This window comes from Adiantum capillus-veneris, chromosome 3 (genome assembly GCF_014529385.1).
Source record: "Adiantum capillus-veneris isolate H3 chromosome 3, ASM1452938v2, whole genome shotgun sequence".
NCBI lineage: Eukaryota > Viridiplantae > Streptophyta > Polypodiopsida > Polypodiales > Pteridaceae > Adiantum > Adiantum capillus-veneris.
Genome location: NC_140933.1, coordinates 5,107,218 through 5,128,421, shown reverse-complemented (window position 1 = coordinate 5,128,421; position 21,204 = coordinate 5,107,218). Strand labels below are relative to the sequence as shown.

The 21,204-nt window shown below is 41.7% G+C and overlaps 2 pseudogenes; both read right to left on the bottom strand.

Annotated features, from left to right (window-relative positions):
- Positions 1 to 16,109: 16,109 nt before the first annotated feature.
- Positions 16,110 to 18,776, bottom strand: LOC147460445 (uncharacterized; annotated as a pseudogene).
- Positions 18,777 to 19,205: 429 nt separating this feature from the next.
- On the bottom strand, positions 19,206 to 20,343 carry LOC147460444 (uncharacterized; annotated as a pseudogene).
- Positions 20,344 to 21,204: the final 861 nt, after the last annotated feature.

The window sequence follows — 21,204 nt, the reverse complement described above, 5'->3', positions numbered from 1 at the left end:
TATATGTTAGTTTTGCAGCATCTTCTGCACTTACCCATTAAGGATAACCTTCATCGCCATATGCAATATCCTTAGTGTCATGAATATTAATTTCTAACCTTCTAAAATGTTTCTCAGCTTAAATTGGCCACTAAGTCCATAAAAAATAAAAAGAGAACAAGTGAAATTGATTAAGTACTAATGCACCAACCGGTCAAGGCTTGGAAAAAAAAGGGGAAGTCCATAAAAGGGCAAGTGTAATAGCTAATTGATTATCTCAGTCATAGGTGTTGGTTAAGGAAGGATAATTGTATCCTGGCAGCCTTGATCAAAGGTATAGCGCAAAGGAGATGACTGAGAGAAATTATGTAAATCTAAAGTTAAAAAGTGATTATATTACTCTCAAATCATTAGGATAAATCTTTAGACTCTAAGTATGAAGTTTGATAAGCCTTAGGGTGAAATTCTAACTTACCATAATTTAGTAGGTCTAAATTTAACAAGATCTGGGAGCAGTTTGGAGGCAGTTTCAAAGCACTGTGCTAAGATTTTGCAATGGAGGTGAAAGCCCAAAGGCTGAGTTTTATTTTTGCCAAAGATTATACTATTTAGCAAGTCCTAAATTAGTAGGTAGGCTATAGCCCTGGTTCAGCTTGATAAGTCCAAGATTTGTGCAAAGGTCTTGCACCCGAGCTAATTAATAAAAGGGTAAGTTTATGGTTGTTATTAAATGGAAAGGAAAAGCTAAATACTAAGGTTAGATCAGCCCTTCCCTCATTTAGTAAGATGACTCTAGTCTTTGTTTACTAAACTTGACTAAGCCACATGTCCAAAGTAGCATATGCTTCCTTTGTGTGAACTTAACAAGTGTGTGTGAGTGTGTGAAATTAAGCCACATGTCCAAAGTAGCACATGCATTCTTTGAGTGAACTTAACAAGTGTGTGTGGTGTTTCCACTTGCCAAGATAAGTCCCAAGAAAGGGGGGGGGGGGGGGGGGGGCAGGGGGTGTGTTTGTTCTAGCATGCAAGAGGGGACAAGTGTTGGACATGCTTGACTTGCATTAGGAGGCGTTCCCACCTTATTGGTCAAGTGTAAAGTATTCTAATTCAAGCCTAGTTGCACACTTTGATAGCTATATAAGAGAGGTCTCATTGCACTTTTGAGGCTCTTGATCTTCTCTCATACTCTCTCTCTCTCTCTCTCTCTCTCTCTCTCTCTCTCTCTCTCTCTCTCTCTCTCAAGTACCCAAGATTGGCAAAGAAAACTATCTCTCTCTCCCTCTCTCCTGGGACAAACTCTATGCTCAAGCTCTTGGCTATGGATGCAAATACAAGCCAATGAAAGTTTCTTCTTATCTATCTCTATTACTATGCTATGCTAAGAGCTTGTCCATGAGCAAGTGTACATGGAATATCAATTCTTTTACTTGAAAATTACTTCTCTCCAGCTTTCTTTTCTTTCTATTTAAAAAGGATAAATGGAGTGTTTTCTATACTACTTCCAATGTTCACTTTTTTCGTTAGGTCTCATTGCCACAAAAACTTGGTGTTTTGGCATGGGTTGTGTTCAGAGAGGATTAAGAGTGAGGGTAATTGACTATGGAGAGAGAGAGAGAGAGAGAGAGAGAGAGAGAGAGAGAGAGAGATTAAGAAAAAAAGGCTCGCTCCAAAAACTGATTTTGGATCAAAGTGAGCTTTTCTTTTGAATTGCTCAGTTGAGAAAAATTCTAGAAAAACTCCCTCCATTCCCATCCCCCTTAAAGGAAAACTCTCTCCTTTCATAATTAAATTTTGTTGAATCAAAAAATAAGTGTTAGATTCTCTAACACTTAGGTTCTCTTTCATGGGTCTCGTTTGGTTCTTTGTAATATGAAGTCAATGGAAACATTCCCTAGTTTGTGTGTGTTTCTATAGGCTGCGTGTATCTAATGATTGCCCGGTTCTCTTGGGGTAAAGGAGGTTTTTGGACCAGCACTACTTGAGTCTTGTCTCCCCCTTGGGTTGCATTATTTAGGCCTATTTGGTACCTTGATGGTGGTGACAATTGCACACCACTTCAAGACATGTGATACATTTGTTGATTCATGGTTGTCGTACATTTAGGTTTTGTTGATAGCTTTGGTTCATCCTTCTGATCACTTCTTTGACCATTTCATCGACATTCGATACATTTTGAGCCTAATCAGTCTACTTTCTTGTGGATTCACTTGTGGTAGAAGAGGTACTATTGGTCGTATTGTCAACATATTTTGTTACCTCTCCGTAAACCTTAGAATTGTCAATAGATACAATGCTCCTCCAGGGAATTGCTCAAATGTGGTACAAGCTTTCAAGTGCAAGTTCTTTTTTAGAGTTTTGTTTCTCAAGCCCTTTATGAAGAGAACTGACAGCCTCTCATCTTGTGGTGGCTCTTGCAGAGGATATCTCTTGATGTATTGCTTGAGCGAAGCGAAGCTTCCTTCGCTTCTTCATTCTCTTTCTACTTGAAAGCATAGATTTGGGACATTCTGTTGTGTTTGATTCCCCATTCAGAGAATTACTCAGCAAACTCTCATAGAAGTTACTCTATGTTTGGAAAATCTCTACTTTCAATGGTTGGAACTACATTAATGCCATTCCTTCTAATGTCAATGAAAGGATGAGAATAATGCCATGTGCTAGTCTCCACCCCAACCATGCTATCTTATAGCCTCCCCTTAGCATACACCTATGCCAGGCCATGCCGATGGCCTTGCCCGTAGGACCTCTATCCTTATATTACCCCCCCCCCCCCCCCCCCCCCCGAGAATCATTTTCATCCTTGAAAACGAACGTAGGAAAACGTTTCTTAAGTGCAGAGACATTCTCCCATGAAGAACCTTCTTCAGGTTTATCTAGCCATTTTACCAACATCTGTCATCTAACATGATGTCTGGTGCGAAGCTCATGAGAATCCAAATTCTTTTTGGGTTCATGAGGGATGCTTGGCGGTTCGATAAGGTCAACTACCACACCTGTGTCGATGACATTATCATTCTGTCCTAGCTATTTTTGTAAATAGCTAACATGAAAAACAGGGTGAACTCATGAGTGCTCGAGAAGAGCTAACTTATAGGCCACTTGACCTATACGTTTCAGAAAGGTAAACAATCCACAATATTGTGGTGATAGTTTAGAAACTTTTCCTATCATCAGACTTTTTGAATGCTCCGAAACCTTGAGAAAAACCTTGTCTCCTTCTTGAAAAGTGGCAAGATAGTGATGCTCATCTACGTACTTCTTATATCGATCTTGAGCTTGCTTAATATTCTGTCGAGCAACTCGAAGCATATCAAAATGGTCTTGGAGAAAATTCTTTGCTTGTTGTATCTTCTCCGCAGCCAACCCCACCGTAACAGGTGATCTAGATTGAAAACCATATAAAAGAATAAATGGACTAAACCGTGTAGTCATATGCTTTGAACTATTATAAGAAAATTCCAATATAGGCAAGTATTCTTCCCAATTGGTTTGCTTCTTGCTAATGTACGCTCGTAGCATATCCTCTAGCACTTGATTAACCCTTTCAGCTTGACCATCTATTTTGGGATGATCATCTGTACTAAGATTAAGTGTAGTTTCCAACTTTTGGAATACAACTCTCTAGAAGAGATTATTGAACTTTCAATCTCTTTCACTAATGATACTAGCTCGAAGACCATAGAGTCTATACATATGCTCTATAAATAGTCATGCTAATTTCGATGTCTTAACTGTAGTCGTAGTGGGAATGAATCAACACATCTTTGTTAGACGGTCTACAATTACCCATATGGCATCATGGCCACGATTCAAAATCCATAGAAATACTCTCCCACTTACCTTGTGGAATCTCTAAAGGATGTAAAAGGCCACCTACCTTGAGGTGCTCTGCCGTATTAACTTGGCACTTCTGGAAATTTAGCATCATGATGTAAGCCTGGCCAATAAAATTTCGGTTGAACTAAGGCATACGTCTTATGAATACTTGGATGACTAGCACTTAGACTATCGTGATACTCAAATAATATTTGGCGCCTAGTGTCTGAGTCCCTTGGCACATATACTCTACCCTTTTGGAGTAAGTAGCCATCATCAATGGAAAATTTATTACATCGCTTAAGCTCTTCCTGAGTAGGGGTTGAGATCTATGCGTTGGAGTTTTTATCTGCTCGTGTAGAAACATGTTGATATGGCTGTGCAAAGGTATGTAAGTGTGAGGGGTCCCTTCTTAAAATTGCACTCCACACTTTAGCATATGATTGATCTTGTGCACACTTGCCACATAATGACTCCAAATATTCACTCTTGATTTCCATCAAGAGCAAGTGAATTAATCTAATGCATTTGGCTTAGTGCATCTGCTACTACATTATATCGCCCCCTGCGATAATGTAGCTTACAATCATAATCTTGAAGGATCTCTACCCATCTAGCTTTACGACCCTTCAAGTCTATTTGAGTAGTTTTATACTCTCACAGTCAAAAACTACTTCAAACTTGGCACCATATAAATAGTGTCGCTACTTTTGTAAATCGTGAACTATGGCATAGAGATCCCTCTCATCATAGACAAAATAACTTTGTGAGCTCTATCCAACTTTTTACTTTCAAAGGCTATAGGTCTTCCCTCCTGGAGAAGTACCACACCAATTGCTTTATCACTAGCATCAGTCTCTACCACAAATGGCTTAAGTGGGTCAATGATTGCTAGGATAGGAGCACTGCCTACAGCTTCAATATCTTGACTAGCTTATAGTTCAAGAAGTTATGAGTCGTACCATCATTCACTAAAAGACGAACACATTTTCTGTTAATAGTGCCATGCATGCAAATTAAATCATTGGGGCCAAAGGTGGGCTATCACATTGAAGCACGCACACAACACTTGTGCTTTTCTTCCATATGAAGAACCTCTACAATGCTACATCACAATATTTAGGAAATGAATCTAATGTGAGCACCATGTGCATGGCCTTTTTTTGCCTTGCAAAAGAGGACAATCCTTCTTATTATGCTGGTCCGAAAGACATCTGAAACACAAATTGTGTTTCTTTCCACGCTCAAAAATGGCAGTGCTGAGAGACCCACGTGGAGTATCTCGTGATTGCTTAGGCTTCTTAGCCTCTTGTGGGCGTGGAGAGGTATATTGTCTCTTATTCCTCTTAGAGTATGTCAACTCCCAAAGCCACGTACCATATTTGCGGTGATACACCATGCTATGGTTGCTTCTCGAATCAATTTCCAAACAGGGGCTAAGAGAAATCTTAAGCCCACGAAAAACAAGGGTTCCAATGAGCCTAAGGGGAAGGAAAATGTCCAAAAGTCTCCTAAGGGCAATTCCAATAACAAGAAAGCTAAGGAGAAGGGAGTTTCCAAAGGCAAAACAAAGTCTCTCCTAAAGAGCTTGAGCGTTGTCGCAAGGATAACCGTTGTTTCAAGTGCGGCGAGCAAGGGCATGTGTACCGCGCTTGCCCCCAAAAGAACACCTGCCACGAGCCTCCTAGAGCTACCTTGGTTGAAATCCAAGAAGAGGAAGCTCGCCACAAGGGATCTCCTCTATGCCATGCTTGGGGAAAGGTAAGAGAACATGATGCTTTTATTCTCTTTGACCCTGGTTCTACTCACAATTTCATATCCACAGAGTTGGCCACCAAGCTAGGATCCAAGCCTATGATATGGGAGATGTCCTACCCGCATATGGTGCTTTCAAGGGGCAAGAAGGCTTCAGTCACTCCCTTAATCGAGAAATTGAGGCTCCATGTCCAAAGCTATGTGGACAAAGAGGACTTATTTATCTCTCCTCTCAAGCACGAGGATGTAATCCTAGGGGCACCATGGTTTGATCGCATGGCTGCCAATGTTAAATTCCCTGAAAGGAAAATCTACTTTAAGTACAGGGAAAAAGATATGTACATAGATGCCAAAGAGATGGGTAACACCATACCCATTGTACATACACAAGCTTTCAATAAGTCAATAAACATCTCTATTTCCGTGTACATGATTTTTATCAAAGATTCTTAAAATGAACCTAATGCTTTAGCAAAAGAAATATAAACAATTACAACGAATTAGAGTTATCCAATTTTCTCAAGAGATTTAAAGATGTCTTTACTGACAACATCCCTTGTGAACTACCTCCTAAACGAGGCAATGATGACCATGCAATTGAACTTCTTCCAAGAAGTCCACTGCCTAAAAAACCTCCTTATAGAGTTTCTCAAGCTCAACAAGAGGAGATTATGCGGCAAGTGCATGAGTTAGTTGAGAAGAGCATGGTTAGCCTAGCTCATCTCCATTTTGCTCACCCGTGTTATTAGTGCAAAAGAAAGACGGCACATATCGTATGTGTGTTAACTATAGAGCACTAAATAGGATCACTATCAAAAATAGGTTTCCCTTTCCACGGATAGAAGACCAATTTGATAAGCTACAAGGGTCAACCTAGTTTAGTAGAATTGACCTAAAAAGTGGCTACCATCAAATAAGGATAGTTGATCAAGACATTGTAAAGACCGCATTTTACACTACGTTTGGTCTTTACAAATACATTGTCATGCCTTTTGGCTTGACCAATGCACCAGCCACATTCAATCGCTTGATGGAGAAGTTATTCAGGCCTCATCGAACCTTTACTGGAGTGTTCTTTGATGATATTATCATCTACAGTAATTCACTAGAGGAACACAAGGAACACCTCCTGGTCATATTTCAAGACTTAAGAGAGAATAAACTTTATATTAATCGAAAGAAAAGTGATTTTTTCTTACAAGAGATTCAGTATTTAGGTCACATTATCTCTCAAGGTGGCATCCAAATGATCCATTAAAGTTAGAGGTAATAAAAGGATGGCCAAAACCAAGGAATCTTCATGAACTAAGAAGCTTTATAGGTATGTGTGCATACTATAGACACTTCATAGAAAATTTCTCACAAATCGCGGGACCATTACATGACCTAACAAAGAGAAACATTAGGTATACATGGTCTGCCAAGGAGAAAAATGCTTTCAAAAAGCTTAAACAAAAGCTTATCTCTCAACCAGTGCTTACACTGTCGGATCTCTCAAAGCCATTTGAGGTCCAATGTGACGCTTGTTGTAATTGCCTTGGAGCTGTTTTGCTCCAAGAAGGGCACACCATAGCCTATGAAAGTTGAATCCTCGACCCTGTTGAGCAAGCTCTAGGCATATATGAAAAGGAACTCCTTGCAGTTCTACATGCCTTAGACTCATGAAGCACTATTTATTGGGGACGCCTTTCATTCTGCAGACGGATCACCAAAACCTTAAGTACTTCATGACGTAGACCAAGCTCTCCGACAAACAAATGAGGTGGGAAAATTTCCTTTTGCAATTTCATTTTCATATTGCTCACATTGCTGGCAAGCATAATAAAGTAGCGGATGCACTCTCAAGATAGCCGAGAGTGAATGCGGTTTCCATACCAACTCACAATGATCTATCTTCTATGATAGATGAGTATGCTATTGATCCCAATTTTCGAGATGTGATTTCAGCCCTTGCACTAGGGAAGAAAGAGGAAGAATTTACTTTACAAGATGGTTATCTTCTCTATGGCAATAGACTATGCGTTACTAACTCACTATGTGAGAAAGTAATGTATGAATCTCCTACTCCTCCTTGTGCGGGGCATAGAGGGATTTTGTCTACTCTAAAAGGGATTGAAACATATTTCTATTGGCCTACCATGAAAGCAAACATACAAGACTATGTTTCTAAATGTGTGGTATGCCAAAAGACAAAGTTTGATAGAGGGAAGCAACCTGGATTGCTTCAACCTTTGCCAATTCCTATTTCACCATGGGAGAGCATATCCATGGATTTTATCTTTGGATTGCCTAAGTCTATCCATGAGAATACGGGAATATGGATGATAGTAGACAGGTTCAGCAAACAAGCTCATTTTATACCTGTCAAAACAACTATCAAAGCCCATCAAATGGCAACCCTCTTTATATCACAAATCTTTAAGTACCATGGCTTGCCAATGTCCGGAGTGTCGGATAGAGATCCTAGAATGACCAGTAATTTCTGGAAGGGTCTCTTTGAGAATTTAGGGACAAGACTAAACATCTCTTCGGCCTATCACCCCCAAACGGATGGCCAAAGTGAAATAGCTAACCTAACAATTCTTGATCTACTAATAGCCTACGTAACAGAAGTAGATCAAAGATCCCAATGGGAGAAGTACTTACCCTTAGTGGAGTATGCCTACAATAACACTGTACATACTTCCATGGGAAAAGCACCTTTCAAGGTAATTGAGGGAAGATAAAAAAGTCCCTTGCTATTTAAGGTACACGGGAAGATCTTTGTTGCAGATGAGTATAGCCAAGACCTACAAGAATCTTTCCAAAAGATAAGGATTCTATCTCTATCTCACAACTAAGGCAAAAGGATGTTGTTGATAAGCACAAAAGAGCCAAGCCTTTAAAGAAAATGATTGGGTCTTACTTACGTCGTGTGCCTTGATTAAGGAACACGATGGGCAAGAATCCTACGGTACACCAAAAGTACTATGCTAAGTTAGCAAAAAGGTACTATGGTCCCTTCCAGATTCTTAGACCTATCAATGAAATGGCCTATCAAGTTGCCCAGCCATTGGCTCATTCACAATGCTTTCCATGTGAGTCTACTAAAGCCTTACAAAGGAGAGCCACCTCAAGAACCAACTATTGAAGACCACCAGAGATCGAGGACCAAGAAGAGGTGTTGTAGGCCAAGTCCATTCTCCGACATGAAGACAAGGTATTAAGGGGTGGTAAGACTATCCGACGGTATCTTATTAAGTTTAAGAATTATCCTTTTGAAGATGCTAGATGTATACAAGGCATACAATTAAAGGATAACCTAAACCTTGTCAATGTTTTACATGAACAAAGTTTTTGTCTTATAAGACTCTAGTTTTCTTTATTGTGCACAAATGTTAAGTAGTATGCATGCTTAGAATCAAGTTTGTGGAGACGACGTCTTCCAAACACCAACTAGAGCTTGTCATTCTACTATGGAAGATTAATAGGACTAATGTGCAGACATGCTTGTGGCAGCTTATGCTCTCAAGAGCCAAATGGATTAGTCATCCATTCTAGAACGATGTTGTAGGGTAAGATAGGGATCCTCTGCCCGCTAGAAAAAGGACTAATGAATCTATGCTTTATCTTCTCTACCCCATAGTTGAGGATGACTATGATTCCAAGAGAGAGGTAATGTCATAATAACTAATATCTAATTCTCCTAAATGATTTTCTCATGTTAAACTGATCATTTAATATGGGGAAGTACCAGGGGAGAAAAAGTTAGAATATTGGTTAAGCTGGTAGACCAGCCACAGTAGGGATCCAAAGAGGGAAAATAGGGATCCAAAAGGGGGGCCATCTGTAAAAGAGCAATGTGCAACAATGGGCTTTAAAGACCCTAAGGTTCAGCCCATTAAGACTTCCAAAATGTTAAGGTTCCAAAATTCAAAGGTTGTGTCCAATGGTCAAGCTTAGTGAAATTGGATGCTTTGTGAGTGTGCCAAAACATCTTCAAGACTTCTACATAGGAGGGGGCGAGCCCTGTAAGTAGGGGATGAGAGAGAAACACACACACACAAAGGGAATAGGGGACACATGTTAGCTCCCTAGCCCAATTGTTAGCTCCCTAGCCCAATTGCCCACAAGGTGCACTAAAAATCCTATTGGATAGCCATAGAGGTGGACCAATGAGAATAAGGCTAGAGAAAATCTAGTTTAATTCATTTAAAAACACTTGATAAAAGAACCAATAATAATTAAGCTCTCTAGAAGACTATTGGCCAGTCCCCCAAGGGGTCCAATGAGCATTCAAGAGCCCCATGGCTTGCCTGATTCCTATTGGCCAAAAAATAAAGGTGTCCAATGAGAGTTTACTTGCATTATTTAATCAGCTAAAGCTCTCACAAAAGGGGAAAGGGGGACACTTGTCACAAGGCTATCACTGATGCTTCTTAAACCCTATTAGCTAAGCTTGGAGAGGTCCAATGGGAAGCCAGCTAGAGGATTTAGCAAGAGAGGTCAACCAAGAGAGAGAGGGGGCTGATTTTTCAAAGGCATTATCACACACACACTCACACAATCTCATGTGTGAAGCAAGAAGACTCTCTCTCTCTCCTTCTCAAGCATTAATGGAAAGCTCATCACCTACTCCAAGCTTGTGAGAAGGGAGGCCTACACCAACAACTCTTGGCTTTGTGATGCAAATCCAACCAAGAGCCAAGCTTCAATGCATGCTCATCTCCTCTACCATGCTAATTACTAAGCTATGCTAAGCTTTTATGAGTGATTATGTGAGGAGATATACTTCTTTGTCATAATACTACTCCTTCTTCCTCTCAATCTACTCTCATACCCCCGTTAGCTCTCACCATCTTCGAAGGTGTGTGAGGTCTTGGGTATGAGACCGTGAGGGAATTGATGTTGTGTTTTGTACATGTTTTCTTAGTGCTTGAAGCTTCCATCTTAATTGCACTAGCTAGTTATTTAAGGAACACAAAGCATTGTATTGTAAAATGTCTCCCTTGATGGGGGAAACCTATAATACAAAGCCTTTTGAAGGGGGGACCAGCTCCATGTAAATCCAATCCTCAACTGTTGTCAATAGCTTAATTTCTTTCTCTTTTGAAGTAGTGTTCATGCCTATCTAACTAGGTGTTATGCTTTTTGTTGCTCTCTCAACCCAAGCACTCATGCTATGCTCATTAGGAATCTATTCTAATAAAATGCTCACTATGTCTATGTTATTTTCCACTATGGACAAGTTTCTAGGCCATTAAATGTTACATGATGAATATGCATGCCGCTCCAAATCAGCCTTTGCTAAACACTAGGGGCCATAACACCTAGTGTGCATGCATTTTGCAAAAACAAATCAAGACCTGCATATCCATGATCATACTTTCCAATATTTATGGCGGATGTGATGCTCCTAGCACACATTAAAGAGGAGTGTAAATAGATCTGAAGAGAAACTAAATACTTTCTACTGCAATCATTTGCAAGACTTACTGAAACATTTGAACCATAATAGAAGGTGAAACATTAATCACTTCTAGGTAGAAACAATGAAACCTTCTCATTACAAATCATAGCCTTGCTATATGCATAAACAACCAACCGTTAATGTTGTTTAGAAACACTTGTACCTTAACAGGTCATTCTGATTATCTGACAATTTTTTACCACTGAAATTGTTCCTTACACATAGTGCTGAAACGGTCTATAAAATGGATTCAATCAGCACCTAGGGACGTTGTCGTGACACATACTTGAAATAGATGGCACCAGTGTCAGTCCTAGAGACTCACATTCTCCACCTGTGGAATATGTCTCATGTAAGGGTGTCGGAAAAAAAACATCCTTCAAGTACAAGATGTACCTTTGCATGGAGGTAACTGCAAACACTGTACAATGGGAGTGAGAGGGATCCTCATTAGCCTTGCTCCACACTCATTAAACCGAACTCCTTGAGTTCTTAGACCATGTTGTATCCCATGTGACAACATGTGACAACATGTTGTCATGTGCCAAATCAAACCCTACAAGTGGGTCCATAACTGCATAATGCAGAAACTTATTTTGGACACTACAACCCAAACTGCTTAGCTCTTGGATGACCGTGTCATTTCTCTTAAGAGAAAAAATGGATAAAAACATAGGTTTATGGAGCCTGCATGAAAAGCAAACAAAAAAAAACAAAACCAAATCAGATGCGTACCTAGAGGTTGAACATAGTGTTCACTTATCCGTAGCAAAAGGCACTTGTCCCAAATTTCCCACTTGCAAAGGCTTGGGAGTGCTAACTAAAAATTAGTGAGGTGCAAGTAGGAGTGCACATGTAACCTTGGGTGTTGCCTTTGCAATCCAAACCCCTTGGTTAAAATCCACATTGTCAAGTCATGTGGTTAGACTTTTGGAGGGAAACTGCTCAACTAGCAGCCAACAGTGTCTGAATTCAACTTTGAAAGTGAAATTATCCACTACCCCTTGGCAACTTATGGACTTATTTTCTTGAAAGTGCAAGCGTGATGGGTCCAAGAGTTGACCATCAACACATTAATAAGTGAATGAGTAATCACGAGCTGGGTCTTACCCCAAAATTGTACTCGTATAGATACTCTTAGTGCTATAGATAAAATAGAAGATTCATTCAAGGTCAAATCTTATTCACCACTAGATCTGCTCTAGACCCAAAAATTCATAATCTTGGGTTTTTGTGAACAGTCGTGCTGTCTGAAATGCTTGCTCTATCTATACACCTTAGTAGAGATAAGCATTTACGAGTTTAAGTCTTTCAAAACTCAACTTGATCTTCACACTGAAGGTATAGTGCAACACTAATACCCAAAAAAATCAGTATTGTCAAGACTCTTGCTTGTCCATAAAAATCAATGGGTACTCAACTGGATGTCATCAAGGGAAAGATGAGCTAGACTTGGAAAGGTAAAGCTATCACTTGTGGACTCAGATTGCACTGAGACCCCTGGAGAAACAACATATGGAGGATCCTTCGGACTTACCGAGGGAGTCTCCATTTGCGATAAGGTTGGTTGTTTAGCCTTTCCTGTATCCAAGAATCTCATGAGACCCATTGAAGGCATGTTGATTCCCTTGTTTTGTCTCTCTTACTCAATGACCCTATGGATGACCTCACAAACTCTTTGTTGTTGATCCTCCACACTAGTAGCACCCATTGTGAATTGTAGGACATCTAACCAACCCACATGATAGGTGTGACATGTGTATAGATCGGTTAAAGTTTCCGTTTGTAGTTCGTACTCCTAGTTCTCATTTAAGAACGCTCCATCTAGGATTGAGGTGCTAGGGGTGTCCTTTGAGCTAGATGCAATGTTGCTTTCTAGAGGTTTCCCTTTAGCGGTTGCTAAGTCAGGAGCACTCGATTGCTCTCTTAGCAAGGATATTGACATAGGGGCTTTCGCTTTTAACTCTCTTCGTTGCTCTGCCTTTCGTAAGCTCTCGAATTTCTTTTCCCTAGCCGCAATGATATATCGCTCAACCTCTTGCACTTCGGCAAGGCTTCTACCATCGAGTAATATGACCTCGGAGGGGAATAGCTCTGAAGAGTCATGAGGTGCAGTGAATGAAGTATTCACGTGCACATTCTTTAAGGGAATAGGGTCTACATTGGTCATGGATGAAGAATTTACTTCCCCACCCCCTCATTTATATCATTAACTCCATGTTCGGAGCGAGTGGCTCTACTAAAGGTTTTCTTCAAGCAGCTAAGCACGCTCGGCCCGGACCGCGGGCCCATGGCATGCATGTCTTGGCTTGAGCTATCGAGATTAGGCATTGGGAAACCCTCCATGACGTCGTAGTCCAAAGGAAGAGTCACTAGCCACTATGTTTGGGTCTTGGTTTGTACTACCTTGGGTCCCCGTCGAGGGCCCGAAACCTAAGGTAGGTGGATAATGAGAACTCACGTAAGTCGAAATTCTCTCTAGTTGCTCCGTCTCTAGCACACGAACAGAGCGCAGATGCATGTACCTTTAGCACCCTACAAGCGTCAGCGAATAACCTCGAAGGTTAACCACTTACTTTTTTAGGCGTCCGTTTTCACTCGTTTTTTATGTTTTTTAATGATCGATTTTTTGATTAAAGTGTGTGATAGCTGAAAATGAGCGTATCACTCAGAGGGTTGTGGTGTGCTTTTTAGCACAACGTTCGAACACCTGAAGCTCCGTTGGTTCTCAAAAAAGTTGATTTTTAGGTACGTGTGAAGCTAAAATACGTAATTTCAAAGGGCGTCTGAGACCTGAGCCTGAGCATGAGCTTGGGCCTCGGAGATATTCCCGATCCCGGTCCTACCTTTAAATTTTTTACATAATTTTTTTATAAATATTTTTTTTTTGGGATAAGGTCATCGCGGCCTGCGCGCGAGCACACACACACTCTACTTACCTACTTACAACTAATACACCTATTGTTACACACTAACACACTTCATTAGCTCTCAAAGATTTACTTCCTACTTACTGTACATTACATTACACATAACTAACAACCTTAATACTAAGACCTTATCACAGAGAAAACATAGTAACCTTTCAAAACTTCATTAACAAAGAAATACACAGTAGCAACACAAAATTCTTCTTCTCAACACACACACCTTCCTTCCCTACCTTTCCTACAATTGAAATTGCACCACAAAAGAAGCACAGAGTGCCATTCAAGCTTAGTGTATGGCATTCCTCGGCAACGGCGCCAAAAATGTGCACGTATGTCGCGCGTGTCAATGCAAGGAACTTGCCAATACACTGTGTGCAAGCCACAAATGGCTCCAAGCACACAACAAGCCTAAACTAGTAAGCTCAAAGATGGCGATGGTGTGTCACTCAATGCTCTACGCTTGCTGTCGTGGAGGATTCCTCGCCTCAAAGAAGAGAGAGACGTCGCTATGTCGTGCTCAACCGCCTCGCCGCCGTCGTGCCGCAACAATGCTCGATTGCACTCTCTCTCTCTCTCTCTCTCTCTCTCTCTCTCTCTCTCTCTCTCTCTCTCTCTCTCTCTCTCTCTCTCTCACGCATACACATACACACAAGGAGATGATGAAGAAGAAGAAGGAGATGGAGCAAGAGCACTCTTCAATTGCACAAACGAGAGAATGAGTGAATTTTAGGTTTAGTTGACTTTTATATGAGCTCGCCCCATTCACACTTGGACGCCCCATGCTTAGCCAACTAATCCCTTGAATGTTCCAGTTAGAGTGCGCCTTTCATCGAAAATCACTCTTACCCTTTTCCTATTGGACCGACAAGCCGGTACATGACTCTACCAAATAGATAATACGGCGTCCGTTCTAGGTGATAGGAATGTACGTGAGGGTTAACAGGCTAAGAGACAACAGGAAGGGCTAAGAGCCATCTATTGCCACCTATTTTGGAATGGCTAAGAGCCATCTTTTTGTAATCCATCAATGATTGCTTTCAAGATCGCACAACTCTATTCAGTTGAGTACCCATTGATTTTTAACGAGAGGGAGTACTTTGGGCTCCAGAAAGCCCAACAAGAGGAAGGAGAGTCGGTGAGAGACTTTATTAGTCGCTTGAAGTATTTGAATTCTCGTTGTAATCCAAATGAGCGCTTCAATAATAATCAATTTCTTGATAGATGCATTAGGGGATTATGACATGAGGATATCTACAATGGCCTAGTCATTAGAGGTATCACCACTTGGGAAGCAGTCACCACCAATGTGATCCAATTGGAGGATAATTTAATGATTCAAGGAGAAAGAGTGTCTGTTGAGCCTAAATCTATTAGCTCGCAAGCATCAGGGCATCAACCAATGACCCTGTTGGCGGTCATAGCACAGCACAAAACCCACCGACATAATGTCAATCCAGTGGATCGGAACCCGGCTAGTGCATGGAGGCATGGATGCACCTAATGTGACGGAATGAGGACTCTAGGAAGAGGGGTAAAGCAAGAGAGGAGAAGAGGGAAAGCCGATGAAGCAAGATCCATGCACACACACTCTCAATCTACACTCTAACTCTCTAATCATGCAGACAATGGTGTATCCCTTTGCTCTAATCTCAAGAACACACACTCTAATCACACATTAAGCATACACAAAGAAGCCTAATGAGAGAAATGTATGCAGCCCACGTATACACACACTCTAATCTAGCACACATGTGAAGCAAGAATGCTCAAACAAGAGGGAAAACTTGAGAGAGAAGAGAAGATTAACACTAATCATACACCATTAATACACATAAGCTTGAAAGACAAGAGAAAGCAAAGAGAACTTAGCTTCCATTAATCCCAATGACCACTACATATGATGTGGAAGATCCAAGCTCCATAGCCACTCCTCTTCTTCTTCTCCACACTCCCTTCTGTAAGAATGCCCTTTCACATCTTGTGAATTGACTTATATACAAGGGCTTTTAAAAATGGGCGGCCGGCCAAAAAATGTATAACATGCTGCAGGTATCTAGGCCATCTAATCATCAATGTACAACTTGGAACCCACTGTGGAGCCCGTAAATACAAAAAATATATGCATACACATATGTGTACACACCAATGGAAGCATAATGCATGTCGTTGACGCTCGCCTGTCAACACTCTCCCCTCCCGAAGTTTTGTCGTCCCCGACAAAGCCATGTCGTGGTATATGCTTGCGAAAGAATGTGCCTACAAAAAGAAAAAGGTGGATGAGGTAGCAAGCGCATAAGGAAAAGGCAAATCACATGTAGTAATGAGTAAATGCAAAGAATTATGAAATGTTACACTGCCATTAAGGAAAAATAAATTGCGCTTTGCTGAAATTAATTAATCAAGAGTTTTGGTCTTATGAATGAGTCTATCAATTAGTTAGCTACGATTAAGGGTTAAAACATTTACTCTAGTACTAGCTAAGTTAGTAAATTTATCCCAATGCAAGATTCCCTAATTATGTCTGTCATAGATTAGCTAACTAACTCTCACAACTCAAAACAAAAGATTGAATTTTTTTTACTTGAAGCTCAATGGAAGTCTTTCTCATTTCATTTTTCTTGCTTTTCATTTGTTATTTTTCACATTTTGCAAAATCATTTGACGTGTGTGCTTATTTGTATACCCGGGGCTTTTTGCTTCTCAAAGAAAAGCACCCACATTGGGAACCTCTAGGGCTCTAGTACCATAGGCAATACATGTGCGTGAAGTACCAAATCAAGCTAGGATTTCTCTTCTAGCTTAAGCTTTTACACTTGTAGCACTTCTGTTTTTCTTCCATTTCCTTTGTATTTTCACTAGTGTTCTTTGTATTTGGGTGAGAAAGCCTCTCTATGCTTAAAACACTCCTAAGGTTTCAAACACTCAAATAATTTTACCAACTAGGACTAGTATTCAAGTAAATGAGTTAACCTAAAGTCACGGCCTCCTAACCTCAAGGCTCATCTAAACTCTAAGTCAATTAACTAAAGAAAGGACAAGTTTATACATCTTTAATGGCAGATAACAAAAAATAATTGCATGCACTTAATAAAACCAAGAAGAAGCCACAATCAACAAATATATATGTACAAAACCATATAGCATAGGAAGGAGTACACCTGTGCATGGGCTCGATGAAGAGGTCGATGTCATGGAAGCTCCTCGTGTCTGGAGATACATCATGTCTACATGGTCATCCAATCTCCATGGGCAAGCTAATGTCTGTCTACGTGCTGCATCAAAAGATCAACAAAAGCACTGTACCTCCAAGAGGTATGTCAGCAGCAAGATAAAATAACAAAAGTAACAAAATAATAAAATAAAACATCTAAGCTAGGGTCTAAAACCTGGATATCCACAGGGAAAAAACCCGAAAGGGAAAAAAGTGCCTCTGGTATATGCACATAAATCTAGTGCACATATCAATGTGTATAAATCTCAAATCTCGTGCAACTAGGAGTCAAGAGAGAGCTCTCACCATGAAGCATGATCTGCAATCTCTTAGCTCGATCTCTAATAGTCAAGGGCTAGTTAACACCTAGCTCCATATGTAAAGTCTCATCAACAGCACAAGGAATGGTCGTAGGGTGGGCATCAGCCTCTACTCGAATATTCTGTGGAAGGCTCTTCGGTAGCCAAATCTGCAATGCTCGCGCTCTCGTAGAGATGTCAGTCTGAGCTCTCCTAGCGTGTCTACGTGTGCATCTAGCTCTAGGACACACTACCTGTTATGAAGGTACCAACCTCTCTAGGGGTAGTCTCATCTCTCGACATCTGGCTCATGGAGGTCTCGCTCTAGGGTATGATCTTGTACGCGCTGGGTGTGCTACCGCTCGTGGCCTAGGTACCCAAACATGTCTTTGTCCCTCAAAGTAATCATGTGCCTCAAGTGACCGTCTAGATGTGAGCCAACCATGTGAAAGTCCGTCGTCGATCATATGGCTCTTTAGAAATATGATCGTGTCATCACAAGGTAAAAATCTAGCATGTATCTCGTCACGGGGAACAAATACCTGTTGGGTTGTCTTGGAAGCTCTACGTGGAGAGCTACGTGCCTGATCTATCCTGTGTCGCTCCTCAGTGGCACTACTCATCGTCGCAGAGCCTGTGCCTAGAGAAGGCTCTACACATGGCTGAGATGCCTGTGTATGTGGTCTCCAAATAAGTCTAGCAGGCTCTATCGTATCCCTACATAGGGTTTCAGTAGAGGTCACTCTAGTCCGTGTGCGTCCATGTATCTGTGGTGTAACCTCTATCTCTGTGGTGTCAGTAATGTGGTCTCTAGGAACCTGATCTAGAAAAGTACGGCTCGTGGCTGGTCTCCGCTCAATCGGGTGATCTAATCGTGAATCGGCACTCGTAGCTGGCACTAGGGCAACATCTATATGTGGTGGCTGCTCTCTCTGTGACTCACTGGCTATGACACCGCTATGCAAGCTAAAAGAGTGGGATAGCGATGATGTCGGCTCTGCATCTTCTCTCATAGGGGGATCTACTCTCGTAGATGGCTCTAGCTCGACAGCTATCTCTAAGGGCCTTTGTGAGGTCGTCAGATCTAAACAAGGATGCTCAAGGGCAGCTAGAATCTGTGGAGTGGTCTCATCTATAACAAAGCCATCAAAGTCACTCACTCTATGACTCTGTGAGATCTCTCGCTGTGTGCTGGAAGTCTCGTGGATAAGTGTGGTAGGTGGTGTAGGCTCCCTAACAATACTCTGACTGGGCTCTAGTCTCAGGGGCTCTACCTGTGGTGGCAGGCTAGGTGTTGGAGCTATCTCTCGTGGCACACTATCATCCTCATCTGGCATCTCCCAAGGTGGTAGAATACGACGTGACAAAAGAAGCCTAGGAGGTGATTTCTCTAGTGGTGTCTCTCAAGGACTCAGAGCTCTCGATAGCTGTGGAGCTAGCGTGGTCGTCTTGGGTAAACATAAATCATCATGTCTAAGTCGAGGGGAGTAGGGTAGACCTATAGTCAAAACATATACTGCATGATCGACATCCCTATAAACTCGCTCACGTGGATCTCCTATCAAATATGCAAGAAGGCGGGCTGAAGGATCTCTGGATCCACCACTCGTCAGGCGTCTATACCTACGACCAAGCTCATCTAGATAGGTCACAGTCTGCTCAACTCTCTGAAGCTCCAGTAGCCTAGGATGTGTCTGTGTGTCTAGGTTGTCATCTGGGTGTGCTCGCTCAATGTCATCAAAATCAAAGGTCTCAATCAAGAGATACTACTCTCTGAGCTCATCAATAAAAACTGCTCTATCGGCCTGTGGGTAGGCTCTCACAATCTGCCTAGATGTAGACATCATGCGCTGCGGGGTGGCTAGCCTCACAAAGGGGTGATCATAAGTGTCAACATAATATGCAACCCCTCGTGGAGATCAGCCTACTATATGCAAGATCTGACCGTCTATATCTCTCATGCTATCCCTAGTCTCTCTGGTCTCAGACAGTGTCTGAAGGGTGGGGGTCAGTGGTCTAGGGGCACTCATATCTACAATGGGTGATCTACTGGGCCCTACCTCTGGTGCTCTCAACTGGGGTGATGCGGTCGTCATAGACTCTCTCGTATGCTCTCTAATCTGTGTCATCAAAGGCTGGCATGGGTCTCTAGATGGTGCAAGGTGTCGAGGTTGAGACTCTCTAAAGTACGTGTCTCGAAGGCTCTGGGTCTCTATCTGTGGCTCACTCTGAGTGGTACACAATGTGCTAGCAATCGCCGTGTACATCACTCTAGACTCGTGATAGCTCGAAACGCTTGGCAGCAAATCAAGTCTAGGTGAGCAGAATCCTGGCGGTGGTTTCCTGAGCGATGTGGGTGGTGGCACTGTGTCTAAAGGAGGTAAGGCACTCCTACTCGAAGTAGGGTGCTTGGTCGGTCGAGGATCGTATGGCAATCCACAAGTCAAAAAGGTAAAGCTCAGTGCTTGTGGTGCTCATGTAGCATTTGTCTTTAGACTCGCCAACTAGTGTCACAACATCTGTGGATAGGCGTCTACTAGAAGTGCGACACTCTAATCGATATATGCGCTGAGCACTATCTATATAGATCACTCGAGGACCTACCCGCTGTAATGTAACCTGCACAAGATGGTCGAAGGCCTCAAGGCAATCATCTGCGTGTACTAGCTCTATCTCCTCTAGCCTAATCAAATGGTCAACCACATACGTGGCGCGATAGTCATCTCTAAATGTGCCATCCCACGTATCGTCGGGAAGGACTCGCACCACCTAGAGGGTTTGTGTGGGGCCAAAGGAGGCGCGGCACTGGACAAAGAAATGTCCATATGTGTCCGTGTAAAAGGGCCGGCCTCTGTGCTCGCCTACAATTGTGAGAAATGTGTACTTAGAGCACGAAGTGGTCATGGCCATTATATGTGCGCTCTCGGCGTGTGATAGGCCTCTAAACCTCGTCAACTCGTCGAATGTAGACTAAAATCAAAATCTGCACTATATCGAGGTTTACGTGTACAATCGGACTCAAATCTGGCAAAATCTGGCAAAACCTAACTCTCGACGTATCTGCTCTAAATGTGTCTTATCATGTGTACATGCACACGAGCGTCGAGTATGTGGGGCGTGTGATGCGTGTGGAATATGTGTGAGAAGCAAAGAAAGAAAGAAAAAAAAATCATTTTTTTTTTGGGTTTTTTTAAAATTCGGATGCCCATGCACACACTCTTTTTATTATCTTGGTTGACTTTGTTTCTCTTTCTCTCACTTAGATTCTTTCCTCACATGCCTTGTCTTTTGTTGACTTTACTCCCTTTCCACACACCTAAAAACAAGCATGCACATGTGCTTGACCCCCACTCCCTTTGTTTGCTTGTGCAATACACTTTACACACACCCAAATTGAGGATGGCACACACCCCTCTTAAATGATGCACACACCTAAATCAAGTAAGTGCACACACACACCCAATTTAAGTAAATGCACACACACATAAATCAAGTAAGTGCACACACACACCCAATTTAAGTAAATGCACACACACATAAATCAGGTAAATGCACACACACACCTAAATCAAGTAAGTGCACACACTGTTCCGAGAAGTGAGACCTATGCGCATGCAAAGCTAAAAATAGGTCGTGAAGTGCGTACGCTCTCAATTTGGTGAAGATTTTTTTGCAATTAACACTTCAAAATCACACCCAAAATCAAATTTTTATGCATTTTGCATCCAAATTAGGTCGATTTTGGCTTCTTTTTTTGCCTAATTT